The sequence below is a fragment of the Haemaphysalis longicornis genome, unplaced genomic scaffold, assembly GCF_048455015.1.
Source record: "Haemaphysalis longicornis isolate Haplotype H1 unplaced genomic scaffold, Haemaphysalis longicornis Haplotype H1 scaffold_7, whole genome shotgun sequence".
Lineage (NCBI taxonomy): Eukaryota > Metazoa > Arthropoda > Arachnida > Ixodida > Ixodidae > Haemaphysalis > Haemaphysalis longicornis.
The window spans coordinates 3,803,135-3,813,634 of record NW_027526422.1 but is presented as its reverse complement, the minus strand read 5'-3'; the positions used below and the strand labels follow the sequence as shown (position 1 = coordinate 3,813,634).

At 48.4% G+C, this 10,500-nt stretch overlaps 1 protein-coding gene across 3 annotated transcripts in view; it reads right to left on the bottom strand.

The window, feature by feature from the left end:
• LOC144144321 (uncharacterized) overlaps window positions 1–10,500 on the bottom strand; it is a 61,465-nt gene that overhangs the window by 4,922 nt on the left and 46,043 nt on the right. The window lies entirely within an intron of this gene.

Here is a 10,500-nt window from a genome sequence, read left to right as displayed (position 1 = left end):
ACAAAACCAAGTGAGCTTCGCTTTGTCGACATCCGGAAAGGTCACGGCCGTCACTGTTCTGTTTTGTGGCCGAGCGCCGTGAAAGAGTATCGGCCTCGTCTTTCAAAATGGCAGAGAGCGAGCTGCATGAGGCTTCAAACTCGCAGGTGCTATCCTCCCTTCCTCCACTTGGGCAATGGTGGCTGCCTTATCTTGTAGCGATAAAAACTTCTGCTGCATCTTTTATAGCGCAAACGTGCCAATTGCCACACGCACAATGAATGCTACTGTGGTGTTCAGCAGTGGCCCGCCAGCCTAGCCTAAGCCGTGCTGTAAATCACCACACTGACCATCCATGACCTGACAATTCAGAGCCATGAAGGATAAGTTGTGTTGGCCCCTGGTGGTGTCGCTGTGAGGCTGCTTCTACGACTGCCTGCTGCATGGTTCTTTTGCAAACACACACGGCAGTGGCCATGCAAGTGTGCTGTGGCAGAAGTTTATATACCATATTGCCACGAACCATGCATTGGGTTTGTTTGTTTGTGTTTTGCTTTTGCCACCCGGCTGCGCCGGCCTGTGTTATAGCTGTTGTCTCTGTGCCAAGGGAGGCGCGTGTTCCGTTCTTTCTTTCTGTGCCGCATGTGTTATCTCTTCTGATAGGGAGAGCGTTCCGAACTAACGTGAACAGCCTAGAATAATCTTCATTGATCTACAGTGTTCTGGATACAATTCAACTATTCCAGAAACCCTCGCGCCAAGTGATAAATTCCCATTGAGCAGATGCTGCAGCATTCTAATCGCCGACACCAGTCTACGCACGTCACTTTGTTGACTGCTGCTTCGCTGCCTGTGTATTCTTTGAGTTGTTAGGGGAGCACAAGTTCGCTCCAATAAACTTGTTTTTTCCTTCAAGACAGCTGCGTCGTTTTTGGCTACGTGACAATATTTACTCGCCTAATGACTCCCCCCCCCCCCCCCCCCCCCCCCCCCCAACTTTTATTCTTGAGAATTCGCTTTTGTGTTACCTCGCATAAAAAATGCGGCGTGGATAGAAAGGTACTCTTCAATATTTTTATCTCGGCATGATTGCTGAAGCTGCCGACGATCACAGTAACTGAATATCACGCCAAGTAAGTACGGGCAGAGGCGCTAAAAAAGAATTCTAACACTAGGCAGTGACGTGAGCACAAATGCTGTGGCTCACAACTTATATTGTGCGCTTCCAGAACACAAAACAAACTTTTTTGCATATAGCATTATAGAAGCGCAGCTGCATGTGAACAAAACAACAAACGCACACCGCACTGCTTCCCTGCTTTGTGCTGATTTGCGACTTCGTCGTTTCCTGCATGTTTTTGTACTCAGACTTTTTTTTGACACGAAAGTGTTTTATTCCGGGATAGCCAAACATTTGAGTGACGTCATATCCGTCACGGAAGTGACGCCAGTACAACGAAGCAAGCGGCCTGTAAAGGGTGCACCCCTGCACACAGGATCTTCTTGCCGGGAAGCAACCTTTAGTACTAAAGAGTACGTTATACATACGGTTGTTCGTTTTCGGGTTTTGTATTTTAACAAGAAAGTGTTTTATGCTGCAATACCCCAAGATTTCACTGACGTCATATCCGTCACGGAAATGACGCCAGTACACCTATGCCGCTGCGACCCGCCAGCACGACGTCGCTCGCCAAGCACACCCACAAGGCAGCTGCCGACCCGCAAATCATGCTCAGCAGCAGATTTCGCTGCACATTTTACTTTCGTGCTTTACTGATTCCTATGACAAAGGAATCAACCGCAGTTTTTTGTGCTCCTGGTGCACAGTGTACGATGGGCTGGTATGCGAGCTACGCAGTCGGTTTTTTAATAAAAGGTGATTTGATTGATTGTAGGGTTTAACGCGCTGATGCAACGCAGGCGATGAGGAGCGCCGTAGTGGAAGGCTCCAGATTAATTTTGACCACCTGGGGATCTTTAACGTGCGCTGTGACTCGTACACATGGGCGTTTTTTTGCTTTTCGCCTCCACCAGAAAAGCTGCCACCACGGCCAGGAATCGAACCCTCGTCCTCGTGCTCAGCAGCACAATGCCTTAGGCGGGTAAACTGAAGGTGGTGGAGCATGTGTTGAAGCATGGGAACTGCACGGCTGGGCGGCACTTCAGTGTTGACCTAGCGCGTGTTCGCTACTGGCGGAAACAAGACAAGCCTCACGTGACGAACAGGGATCGCTGTGCGTTTTGTGGGCCCAAAGAAGGGAAGTTTCCCGGTGTGGAAAAAGAAGTTTTGAACGCCATAAAGGGACTCCGAAGTGAAGGCTGTGCTGTGTTGCACGAGTTGCAGACCCATGCGGGGGCCACTGCTAAAGTCACGGCATTCTTGCTTCCACTTTCCAAGCAAGCAGTGGTAGGCACCGAAACGGGCGATGTCTCCGAAGCGATGTTGCCGGCCGACTGTGAGGACAAGGTTTTTAATGCTTCGTGATTCGCATCTAGGGCGAAAAACAGTTTCCTCTGTCCCAGATGGGCAACATAGACCAGACAGCCATAAACTATGATATGCCTAGAAGCACCATGGTTGAAACGAAGGGAGCAAAAAGTGTGCACGTAAGGGTGGCTGGTGCCACGATGCAGTGGTGCACCGTAACGCTGTCTGTGATGGCTGATGGCAGGAAGCTGCCCCCGTTTGTTAGCTTTAAAGCCATCCTGAGGAGGGTGCGCCGAATGCAGATGTGCACTGACATAAGCCTAGGGGAATCACGACCTGGCCCGAGCTCGGAAAATAACAACAAGGCTGTCCATCGACATGCTCTGCCAATGGATACTGGAGGCATGGAACGCGATTCCCTCCGAGTTCATCGTCCGCAGCTTCAAGAAGATGGGAATCAGCCCAGACGGCAAGGAAGATTATGCGCAGCGGGCGGGCGTTGACCAGGAAGCTGCAAACGACTTCAGTGAGGAAGACAGCTCCGACAGCACGTAGAGGGACGAGCCGACTCGCCAGTAAGGGTGGGGGGCACTAGCATGTTGTAAATAAAAAAGGAATCTGGTTTCAAAATTTCGTGCGTGTTTTTACTGAAAGGTGAGGTTTTGATAGTGCTTCTCTTACCACCTTTACTGTATAAAATTTTATGCTTTAAAAATATGTTGAAACTCCTTCTCGCATAATGACCCCCTTCCCCCACAAATTCACGCCACATTTCGTAGAGAAAAAGAGAGACAGAGAAAAAAAAAAAGTGGGTTCATTACGTGAATAAATATGGTAATTTGAGTATGCAAAAAATGCATTTTGGTACTTTCTGGACACTGTTAGCTTCGTATGGGTAGATAACACGATGACCGGACTTGCAACGAATTTCATTAATGCGGGATCGCTGATCAAAAACATTTCGTTGCAGTGGAACACCGGTTATACGCCTCGAGCGCGGCCTGTAGGGGCGCCACTGAAATCCCCCTAGCGGCCCGTTTCGAAAGCAGCCGCGGGAGTCGCCGGCCCGCTCCCTACTGTCACCGTTGCTTTCGGGGCCCGTTCACGACTGAGATTTACCGTTTGTAGGCGTTAGAAATACATATTTATGTGGAGCAGTCACTCTGTTCGCAAATGTGGTGTGTTTACGAGAGTGTCAATGTGTGTGACGCAATCTACATTCGGTCTGTACAAGCACCAAGTGTGCGTCACAGGGCGGCGTCGCGAAACCGGGATATGCATATGGAGATGATTGTGATTCCACTGCCCTGAAATTTACTAACAATGTCTCCGTAAGCATAATATCCCCAGATAGTCATGCCATTGCTATACACTACGATGTAACCTAGTGGAGCGCTCATACCTGACAGCACGCCAGTTATGCTTGCCAATATCATACCTCAGATATTGATCACTACCCTGGACATAAATTTCGTGAACATTCTACGAAATAAGTGCGATGGATAATCCAAAATTATACTCGGGATCAGCGCACGACAAAACAATGAATGCTGGGGCGTCTTGTCGTGAGCTGAGCGCCCGCAAACATTCATATATGCTACATATACCCTCCGCGAGCAGCGCAGAGAAGGGCTTCTAGAGTAATGCGCGTCGGCGACTAAACGTTTATTCGAAGCATAGTCATACGACACAGGGGGCCTGAAGAATCTAGCACAAACGGAAATCAGAGAGCCTTATCAGATATCCCACTCTTCTAATGGCACATTTTATCAGTTTTGAACTTGTATACCTCGAAAAATGCGTTCGCCGAGGGATCAGCTGTTAGTTGAACTCTAAAAACTAGAGTGACGTGAACGAGTAGCTTGTGTGTGTGATTACTAAAACGTTCTTTCCTTGATTTCGCTCTGCAATCGTACACAACGATACGTAAGCGTCCCCCTCCCCTCCCCCCCTCCCCATGTTTCGCGAAATATCAGTGCATTTCACACACTAGTTGGTCTTGTAAGTCCTACCCGGCTTAAAGACCAACTGCACTCAAAATTTCTACCGCGCGAAATCACTGTTCCTGCATAGTATGACTAAAAAGACCGCGATGTACGAAGTACGACGCCTAAAATAAGAGTAATTACGCCGCAAGCGACCAGCAAAAATCGACGATTTTGAAAACGAATCTGGGCAAACCGCGGCCATTACGGGTAGGCGGAAGTGACGTATCAGCCGTCGGCGCGAGCGGCCAGACAGCCTGGCCTGACGGCGCGAGCTGTGCGGACCGCCCGCCGCGGCCGGCTCGGCCAGCCAGGAGGAGAGTGTGAGCGCGCGCGTGCGGGGGTGTGGGAGGCGCGCGGAAAAGCGAGCGCTTGTCCGGCAAGCACGACACTATTCGTGCGCTTGGACAGCAGCATACCGCGCAGGCATGATGTCGCGACGACACTCGAAAAGGAGAGAACCGTACGGTTAACGAAGCCTCTTCGAAGCCATGAAAGCCAGGCATACCGGCGCGAAATACGAGTTTCCTGGATTCTCCCGCTGCGAGGCAGGACGATCGGCCTGGACGGCTGGCATGTCACTTCCGCTAAATGGCTGTTTGCGCGACACGCCGGCAGGTGCTTTGTCGTCTGCAAGGGCGTTATTTTGAGTGCCTGAAACTGAATAACCACGCATTGCACAGAGCTACCGGTCGCGTCGAAGTACTTCTCATGGTACCTACTACACATTTCGAAGGCATTTATACAGGGTGAAATTTGAGTGCAGTTGGCCTTTAAGTTTATACGAACGTCTTTAGCATTTCAGAACCTGCACTGAGTTTTTTTTTTTTTTATTTCTGTACGAGCTATTTTGTTTCTTCCGGACTAGCAGACCATTAATTTTTCAGTGGTTTAATCCACTTTTCTTGGTTCTTGCTATAAGACATGAGTGCACATTTTTCACGACGCAGAGCCTTGGAACATACTCAACATTTTCGCGTGGCTTATATTCTTATAAAAAGCACAAGTTATTATCAGGAATTGGGTAATCGCATCCCCGAAATATATTTTTCTACGATGCATATATTCGTAATGTGGCCGCATTCGTTGTCCGCGCTACAGAACAAAACATACCTCTCACTGTGCCGGTATCAGGTATAAACGAGACGACAATAAAATTCACTTGTGCCAGACGTATTCGGAGGTGAAAGTGGTGGTATGCTGCTGCAATTCGCCGACTCCCGTAACGGCGGCCGAGAAGGACGCAGAGCCGCGTTCCCGGATAGCTATTGAGCACCCTACCAAGACGCAGCGTTTTTCGAAGTGACCTAAACGTACTGTTTACTTACAGACGTCACCATAACAAGTTTTTTAGCACTTGAAAGGGCCAAAAGAAGCGACAGAGAACCAAAACACTGCATGAGCCCCTATGGCCCGCACAGCGCTAATCCTGTCAACTCCGCGGAGAAGCGGTGGCAGGCGGCGCAGCGATCGCAAAGCTCGAGGCGTATAGGTTGTATTCAATGGTGTGGCACGCATGCGGGCAACCATGCGTGTGCACCACATGCGTTTGCCCAAGCGTTTGTGTTGTTAAGGCAATGCCGCAGTGGTTATGTAAGGCTCCACGAGATGGCAGTATATCTCTGTGCTGGCACCCGAAAAAGACCTAGCACATGACTACAGCGAGCTCTTCAATGTCCCAAATTACTGTGTTTACTCGCGTAATGAACCCACTTTTTTTTCTAGAAAATTCGGCATGAATTTGGGGGGAGGGTTCATTAAGCGGGGAAAAAAAAAAGATTTTTAAAAGTTGAAGTTTCATACAATAAAGTTGCTAAGAGAAGCGTGTTAGAGCCTTACCATTTTCGTAAAAACATGTAGGTAATTATGTAATCAAATTTCTTTTTTATTCACAACGTGCTAGTCCCAGGAAGCTGTCCTCACTGAAGTCAGTTGTGGCTTCACATTTGATGTCGGCCCACAGCGCACCGTCTTCCGTGCAATCAAGGCACTCCAAAATGTCTTTTCCGACACCAGGAAACTTCCCCTCTTTGGGCCCACGAAACACGGCGATCCCTGTTCACCGCCCAAAAACCTCTTGCTTTCACCCGTAGCACACGCACTGGGTCAGCACTGAAGTGCCGCCCAGCCGCGTGGTTTCCATGTGCATCAACGCATGCTCCACCACCTTCAGTTTAAAGCCGCCTGTGTAGCTCATGTACTGGCCCATCGTACAGAGTGCACCAGGAGCACAAAAAAAGGTAGCAAAACCGCTGAACAACAAAACCACAGAGCGTAACGGCGACGCCGCGGAATAGCAAGAGCAGAGGAATGCAGAGTACATTTAGTGCTTTGTTTGCACGCCGCCAAAACCTGCCGGGACAGCAAAGAGCAGGGAAAAAGTGCAGAGTACGTTTTGTGCTTTGTTCGCATGCCGCAACATTTCTATGGCGCAAGAAGGTTTGTTTTGCGTTCAGCAGGTGGCACTCCGCAAGTATGCAAGTTTTAAATCGTGAGCCACGGAATTCGCGCTCACGTCTCCAGCTATTGACGAGATTTATTTTTGTTGGAATGCGTTTTTTGCATTTGTTTGTACTGTAGCGTGATATCAAGTTACCGCGATCGTCTACGGCAGTGGTTCTCAGCCATGACTGCCCCGGGGACCCCTTTTGGGCTTGCTAAAGTGATGGGGGAGCCCACGATGGAGCATATGTTGTTTGGTGTCATAACGTCAAACAATTTCTACTTGCAGCTTACGTAGCCTACACACTTATTCGATGCCCGCCTTTTATGGTTGACGCTAATGACGATGCGCACCATGTTAAGGGGGCTCACGGGTCTTTGGAGCCGAAAAATCGCGAAAAAACCCATTTTTGAATTTAGCGATATTCGCGTTCGCGAAGTCATTTTCTACCTCTTGGTAAAGTTTTGATGCCCAAATCCACGTAGTTATTTAGAAAATGACGAATAAAGGTACGTTTCTAGCTGTAAAATGACGCGAAGCGGCGTCGAAAACGCAGATTTTGAGCGGCGCGCCGTCCTTGAATGACGCGGCGTAGAGCCGCCATGTTGGTAGCATTCGAAAGCGCCTTCTTTCTTCTTTTTTTTTCTACTCGGGCGGCGCGCTAGACTCCGCTTTGTTAGCCGGGAAAATGAACAAAACAAAACGTCAAATGCGCCTTTACTATTGGTCCCTGCTCGTCACGTGGTGAAACGGGCGCTCCTCATTGGCCCTAGTCATCAGGCGCGGCCATCTTTTTCAACTTGAACGCGGCCATTTTGGAAAAGCCGTCGGACGGGAAGCATGGCAAAACCGTACCGAAAGTTCCGCAGCGCTCACAAATTCGGCAAAAAATGCAAAAAGGTACGCTGCAAGCAAGCTGAACGCCTTCGGGAACCTTCAACAGGCGTCGCAACCGACCATCAACCCGCGGCAGATGAAGCGGCGGCTCTCAACGCGACCGTCGGCGGAGCGGCGGCCCTCGGCGCGACCGCCGGCTGTTCGATTGATTCTGGTGAAAGCGGCCGGCAGCAGCGAACGCGGCTTGACACGACGTTTATGACTCCTGACGATCGTCAACGACTTCATGAGCGAGCCGAGGCGATAACAGCCGGCTTATCGTCTGTATCGGGCACAGAGCACAAGCTGCGGACTCTCCGTAGCAGTGATAACACCGAGCCGTCGGCATCGGCGCCGACTTACACGATAGTTGACTTGTCGGCTATCAACAAACTTCTGGAGTTTGTTGATCAACAACAAAAATTACTCCCCAGGAGCATTTTGATGCTTTTGGCTGCATTCCTTGATGTGTATGTATGTAAATAAAGTATTCACAACATTGCATTTCGTTTTTTGCGATTTTCTCAGTTCGACTTTTTTTGCCTTGGAGCAGTCGTTTGACAACCTTATCTCCACTAATACTGATCAGATTTTGGTCATTCTTGTATTTTTTAGTGACTGAATAGCTGGTGAGTGCAACTAGACCATTAGATAATGCCCTATGCATCAAGATATTTTTTATTATCAAAAGTAATTAGACTAAAAAAATGGTAGTTTTTGAACACTAACTTTTCACATTCATAACTTTTGAACTAGCAGAGAGAGGAACATGCGGCTGCTTTTATTGCACTTACGAGTTCTTCCTCAATTCACCAGCATGAAATTTATAGCCACCAAGAAAACTATTTTTTCTAAAAACTTGACAAAAGCTGTAAACAATAAAAGTAGCCTAAAATTAAAACATTGCACTTTGTGCAAAAACTGGTGTCAGATTTGAAATCAGCATAGCATAGTACATAAACCTACAAATTTTCATGGCAATAGCTCAAATAATAAAAATTTTAGCTCTAAGACCCATGTGCCCCCTTAAGCAATCTGGTCTTGAACCTAAAATTCTTCTAAACACCTATATATTGCCTCTTCTGTGTATGCTTTTTTCCTTCTCATAGCTGGCTTGTCGTGCAAAAAGCAGTTGTTAAAATAGGTGCTACGCGGAGAAACTAAACGTACATGTAATGCGACAAAGCTACATTTTTTGCATTGCAAGAAAGTGCTGGCAAAATCGAGAAAAGAATGGCGGGAGTAAAAGCTTTGAGGTAGGCTTCCCAGACCCTTCAAATGCTCTCGCGGACCCCCAGGGGTCCGCGGACCCCCATTTGAGAATCACTGGTCTACGGCATCAGCAACGATGCTGAGATAGAAACATATTCCCGCTGCATTGTTATTCAATGTGACAAAAAAGTAAATTCTAAGCAAGAAAGGGGTGGGGGAGGGTTAATTACGCGAATAGATATGGTATGTTCCACCAAATGCGAAGTAATACCTTGACGCCAAATACTGTACACCGTACTTATCGCCAGACACGATTGAAATCATCACACAACTATGTAGCATTGTAAAAACTTCGGAGTATACATACGCATGCAACTGCGTGGCAGTGTCGTGATGGACCGAGTCGTGTGCGTATGCAAATGAAAACCGACTGCCACTCAAGGTCTGTCACCTGTTCAATGACAACAACAGAAATACTGTTGCTGTGCGGAACTTATGATTTGTTCAGAGGTCGCTTGTGATTCACCAGTGCTTGTGACGGCTGGGCAGTGCGAGCATGACACGGCTCTGGAGGTGGCCTTGTATGCACTTGCTGCTATGCTAGCATCGTATCTAAATTGGCATACACGTCATATATTTCTTCAAGACCATTCTTTGGTTTTTGTACCGAACCCCGCATTAGAAGTCACTTGTGACAACATCCACGTTTGCAGGTAACTGCAGCGTCGGCTTCTTGCACGCCGTGCCGCTTTCGTTTGCAGTTGCGGTTTCATTCTCCAGGGATGCGAAGTGCTCGAGGACAGCACTACCACATAATCTGAGTGCGATTTATACCGTATTTACTCGAACCTAGGCGGCTAAGGCCGGCTTCAATTCTAAGTCAACCGCTGAAATTAAAAAAAGCCAGGGAAGAAAAAAAAAAAAAAAAAAAGGAAAAGGAGGGGAAAAAAAAACCCTTGAATGTAAGCCGAATAAAAAGCGGCCCTGGACCAAGACTAGAACATGCACTTTATTTTTTGCTGGGCTTGTCGCACCATGTTCAATGCTCACTCGCAGGCTGAACCTGACCAGCTTCACAAAACGAGTGACCCAGCGTAGTGTCACTCAATAAGCTGCTCCTAACCCAGCCCCTGCTGGCCTTGAACTGAGCCTGCACGACACCTCCCCCGCCCTCGCCTGTATTACCTCCATCGACACAGGCATTCCACCCTCTCTTTGCTGCTGGGTAAAATCAGTGGCCTCCTTCTCTACCTCGTGGTGTACATCTTTTTTTGCATCCTGTGAAGGCCATTCGCTTGGCGGCACAGTTGAAAAGTTCGTTCCACTGCTTCCAGCATCGGCGCACATTCTTCTCATTGACTCCGAAGTCGCGCTGTGCTTGGAGGTTTGGAGTTCTCTTGGCCTCCAAAACTATCTTTCGCTTGACAGCCGCGGTGTAGTGGCACTGCTTGGTGGGCGCCGTTGCGCCGCGAATACGGGCACTTCTCAAGGTCACGCGACGAGGTACGCAAGCAATCACGGAATGCTCAGAGCTGGGTTCACAACATATAATTCACAACTTCCAAACAGGCACAATG